Genomic DNA, 6,000 nt, shown 5'->3' with positions numbered 1-6,000 from the left:
GTTATTATTGACCAGACTGTCATAGCAATATGGCAAAAATTATGTCTTATGCATATTGGTATAGTATTTCTGCAGTTATTGGCTTTTAAAATAATGTGTTACAGTGGGAAACACATGTAACTCAAGTAAAATGCCAATATTTCCCAGAAAAGGTCTTTGAGCTGTTGGTATTTTACTGCAAGTGAGCACATTAAAAGTAACGTAGTCATCTCCTCCCACTAAAATGGAAGAAGATCCTGCAAGTGAGGGTAATCTTTACAATTAAGGGAATCAGGTGGAACATCCCAGGTGTTTCCACAGTTAAAAATGAAAGAAAAAGCAAGTAAAATATATATATAAGATATTATCTTATAATAAAACCAGAGAGAACTGTGTGTGGGCAGGTTTAGAAGCAGCTAATCAATGTTTTATTATTGCACACAGGCAAGAAAAAAAAAAGAAAAAAAACATCTTTTCTTGATTAGTGAATAATAGTGAAGGACTGCAAAGCCGTGGACACTGTCCCACCCTCTCTCCCTGATTTGCACTCCCACTGTGAGGAAAAGAGCCAGTGGAATGATGAAGACGGCAGACACAGTTGCCATCAGTGGGGGCAGCATCAGAGGAACAGCAGCACTTCAAATGCAATGTGAGGTTTTCAAGGCATACAGTCATAAATTTTTCATCTGCAACCGGCTTTGAGGCAGGAGAGGGGGCAGGCCAGCCGGGCTGCAATTGAAGGCTTCTAACAACAAACCAGGGCTTTCAGAGACAAAAGGTAGACGGGGGAAGGGCACTTGAGATGAGAAACAACAAAAAATCTTTTGTTTACAATAGATGAACAAAGACCTGTAAACAAAGGCAATGTTTAGCTGTTATAGTTGAGGAAATCTGCAGGCAGAATATCACAACAGCAATCAAAAAGGTAATTGCAGAGCAACAATTGTGACTACTGTATGCCTCAAATAATGGCAATCACAACAAACCTGAATAGATTCATAAATTGCAACATGTAATTTGTTGTGCAGTTTTGTTTTGTTTTTTTTCCAAATACAATATTTTTGTATCACTAAGAAAAGCTTCTGAAACATCAAGCTATGACTAAAAGGTATACCATTATTTAGCACGTTAGTTGTTGTCATATAGACACCAGCTCATTGATTTTGTCCACAGTGCCTTTAATTTTAAAATGCACCTCCTCACTGACAATGGAAAAAAATAATAATAAATATATATATATATATTTTAATTTTTTAATTTATATATGAGCAAGCATATTAACTACAGGGAATGTGTATTTTTAGCACAGTCTTTTCTGGTAACCGGTACCTTATTAGTATGCTGTAAATATTGAATGGGCACTTTCAAGACCTGAAGAGCTGTTCAAAAGGTTGCACACCGTCTCTCTCTCTTCAATTCAGAAATAAAAATATATTGTACATCTTAATTGGACTCCACTCCATCAAAACCATCCGAGACCTTTGTGTCAGATGTACAGGCTACTCTTTATCTGTGAGGTGAATCAGAAATATGAACCTGGGCTGTGTGCTAAAAGCATTCTGGCTATAAAATGCTGTCCCTCATCCCATAAGCAGACGGTGGAGCACTGCAGAACGGCTGCAAATTTAATGACTGATTTTTCCGGCACTGCTGATTCCTCTGGGTGCAGAGTCTGTCTGGATGCTAATGCAGCCTGACATCTCCGTTCCTGTTTAAACAACCCATGCTATCCTAAAAGGGCTACTGCAAAGGCAAATTAAGGCAACTTACAAAGGAAACACTACTGCTCTACTTTTTCAGTGGAGTTACATGTTGGCCTCTTCTGATTTGATCCTGAAAATATTGTGTAGGCAGTTTGTGGAAGATGAGAGCACTCTTCCCTTTACAACACAAAATACCAGATTGATTTGAACTTATTCACTGTTGAACGGTACTTTTACTTATGAAGGATTCAGATACTGCAGAGAATTTAACACGTCAAATACAATTCAGTCTAGTTTGTTTCGCCATGCAATATTTATTCACTTCACACACATGTAGTCATCCTCTCAACTGAGAGCTATGACACAAGCCTGGTGGAAATTTCCCAGAAACTCAAGACTTCCTTACATGGCATCAGGGGATTTGTAACAACTTTTAAATCACATAAGACAGTGACATGTGGATGGCAGCAGTAGCAAAAAGTATGTACAATATCCTCATTGTTCCTACGTGGTGAATATTACCACTTATATTGGAAGAGAAGTTGTGTGTACAAAAACTTGTCTCACCATATATGTCTGTAGCAATTTGATTTCATGAGATCAAAACAGATCGAATTAGGAATGATATCTTTCTCACTGCTGACCATTGCATATGATGCATATATGTCATGCTGCGTGCTTGACAGAACTGATTGTCTCATAGGATAAGATGACCTGAAAAGTGTGAGCTATTCCTCAGCCTTGTGAGAAATTTAAACAGCTCATGTCTTTATTACTTTCTCCAGGATATTCTGGGTCAAAATCCCCTTAATCCCAGCCTGCAAGTCACACATGATTGTGAGTTTGGTAAGTGATGGTGGAAACATGTATGTATGCTGCTGGATCTGGTGAGATCCCACAGTGGCATCCAGATGAAGCTGTGCATTTCTTCATGAGATTAAGGGCAGCATGGTGTCACAAGGGCAGTCAGGCCTCAAGCTGTATGACTGGAAGCAGGTGGCACGTTTCTTACGTCCTCGCTAAGAGGGATTAGGCCTCTAAAGGGAGAGGGATCATATTTGATTAGCCTGTTCAAAGGTTCAGAAGGATGGAGGGCTGTTCATGTGATTAGCTAGGCATTTTGAGCTGCTCCTGATTTCTGTGGAAGTGTGTTTTATAAAATGTTGCGAAAGACAACAACCACTTGGCTCCATCTCTTGACTCCCCTGGAATGTGAAAACAAAACTGCTCAACCTCTAATAGAGTTGTCTATTAGGTAGGAAAATGCTTATTAAATCAAAGGTAGTTAGTAAGAGGAATAATTGCTTATTTTTCCTTTTTACAGTGATAGAATAACAATCAGAAGTTTGTGTTTGTAAAAATGTAAATGATGTCTGTGTGCTGTTCATTCTCCGCAACATTTCCTTGAGGTTTCTTCTCGTTGAGTTGTTCCCTGCAACTGTTGGTAAGTGTTTACTCATGGGGGAATTTTGGGGCTTTGTAAATATTATTGTAAAGAGTATGGTCTGGACAAAGGGGCAAAGGGCCCTGAGATTACTTCTGTTATAATTTGGCACTATATAAATAAAATTGAATTGACGTGATTTTTCAGAAAACATCATAACAACATCTCAATTGTGTAATTTTCAGCTTCTGCAGAAAAACTGCCTTGTTAGAGCAAAAAATCCCAGAGTTTTATCACCTCAACATATTGCATGTGTTTGCATCTCTGAATTTGTAGGCAAAGTGGAGTGAATGAGTCCTGTGGGCGGCAGAGTGAGGAGGTGACCTGTTCTCAACAACCTACAGACATTCCCTCAAGGAAGGAGAGGGTCTCCATTGAGCTCCAGGAGCTGTAGGCCTTCAGGGAGGTTGAGCAGCCAAAGACTGCAACACCAGCAAACAGGATAAAGTTATTGGGTAATGTTGCGTGGGCTCAGGTTCAGATTGTACATAACAACACAAAGCGTAAAGAATACCAGAGAGTTATATGTCATTGTGGCTCATTTTATCAATGATGTAATGGCATTTTTACTGAATCTTTGAATAGACCAGTCTTTTATTGAGTGTGGTAGAGAAGAAACAGGGAGGAGTAATGTATCAGTATTTATACACAAAGATGCATAAAACTGTTAAATACAGCATATTCCTGCGTGCCATTAATGCTGTGTACAAAGTACAGTGCAAAGTGGAGAAGATGTAACTGAATCTTTAAGTCATATTAGATATCTGATGTGGTTTATGGCCATAGCTGGTGTGCAGGCACTCAGTTCTAAAAGGAAGAAGCTTGTTTGTAGAGCTAATGCACATTATATCTGCTCGGGTATGAATATGAACCTTTTAATGCTTCAATTGTACATTTTTCATTGAGTCAAAGTGAAATTCAGAGTTGTTTCAAGATTTAATTATGCAAATTTGTCTTGACACTATTCACAGAATATTCCGAAAATGTGGGACATTCATAATTTCCCATCATTACATTCATGGATGGGTGAGCCTTTCAAGTACTGACTGAACTCCAACATCCAAGAGAAGAAAAAAATTATTGATGTGCATGTGTCTCTGAAGTCACTCTGCCACTGAAGAAGTACATTCATTTGATGGTGAAAAATTGTGTGAATGCTTCTGAGAAACTGTTGCATTTGACTGGCCACTCTCTGAATGTGACACAATGCAACACATTTCCCTCCGTGGTTTATGGAAAATATTGGCAGCAGAATGTATATCTCTGTGAAATTGCATTCCCCTGATCTGCTCACCGGTGCCAGGCAAAAAACTTCAGTGTTGATGATAATTGTCGAGCATGTGTCTGCTTATTCATGGAGCGTGGTTTCTGCCTGTTAAGTGACAGAATAATTACACACAAGACTAAATAGCGGTCTCGATGAGTGTGGAGAGTGATAGCAGTAGATGTGGAGGGAATGCTGATGGTCCAACAGAGGCGATATTTCTAAAGCCTCTTCTCTTTGTTCAAGTCCCTGCTCTATTTGCCTACGGCTGCCTCCTCCCCATTGCGGCGAAGCAAGCTCATTGGAGGACAGCATAGTCACGGGTTGACGATCAGGTCCGCAGCTTAACTGTTGCTAAGGTATTTTGAATGGTTAGTTGACCATTACACAAGTTCATTTGCCATCCATCATCACCTGCTTAATGCCAGGAGATGGTGTGGAATGTGTTGCTAGTGTGAAATCTCAGGATTACTCACTTTTTCATCAGTGGGCCAGACAGTCTACGCTATCGCCTACTGTCTGGGATGTTGATGGCTGCAGGCAACATTTGTTATTGAGATGTGGCACACAACGTGTTGGATTTCTTTATGTTGAACATCTTTTAAATCCTCTGCCAAGAGAAAAGACTCATGCTGTCTACAGATAGGCCTCTTTTTAAATGGAGTTGGAAAAAACCTCAGGTTCATCCTCAGTTCAGAGCTCATGTAGGGTGAAAGCTATTTCAATGCTGCAGACTGAGCACATCATTGAACGCAGTAGTCAGATGAGCTTCCTTTAAACACTGTTGTCTCTGAAAGTATTGCCTTAGATTTGTGTTCACTGCTGTAGTTTTACAGCAGAATGAAGCTACAGCTGAATTGCTGTATTTCTGGGAACTTTTTTCTCTTATTTCGCTTTAACTTTTTTATTTATATGTCATTAATAAGACAAAATAGTGGTTGATAGTTGATGTCTATAGACTGTGTGATATGCATGTTTTCTTTGCTGTGGTGGTTGCTTAGTGTGGCTGACAGAGCATCATTTCCTTTCTTAACAACCCTGCAGCCCTTCTACCACTGCCAATTGGAGCTAGTCCAAGTGAGCTAACCCATCCACACAAAGACATATTCAAAAGTCTCTTTCTGGATAATGGTGCAGACAGTGATGCATTACTGCCTCGTACTGACGGTGACAATGTCTGTGCGTACCTTGTGCTCCTCCACCTGTCAAACACTTATGTTCTGTCAGTGCCCTCTTTCAGATAAACTAAAATAAGCTCAGTCAAATACTGTCAGCACTTGTCTCCCAGTTTCTGTCTGCTCTACTACCTATCTCCCGATACCCTACCTATCTCCTGATACCCTAGTTTAAATTTAGGTTCACCTCAGACCACACACCATCATTATGTCTGACTGTAGAGAGGAGATGAGAGCCGCTGGCCCTGTCTCTGATTCTGGGGGAGCTCATCATCCTGGCTACGTGGAGCAGCATGAGGCTGGGCTGCCTGGGACTGTTGGTATTGAGCAGGGAGAAGCGCCTCAAGCACAATCCATCAAAAAGGAACTGTTTGCACTGTGGGAATAGACATGAATAATCCATGCTTTCTTTACCCTTTCCTGTGTAACTATGCA

This window comes from Scomber japonicus, chromosome 5 (assembly GCF_027409825.1).
Source record: "Scomber japonicus isolate fScoJap1 chromosome 5, fScoJap1.pri, whole genome shotgun sequence".
In the NCBI taxonomy this organism is placed as follows: Eukaryota; Metazoa; Chordata; class Actinopteri; order Scombriformes; family Scombridae; genus Scomber; species Scomber japonicus.
This window is presented reverse-complemented; position numbering follows the sequence as displayed.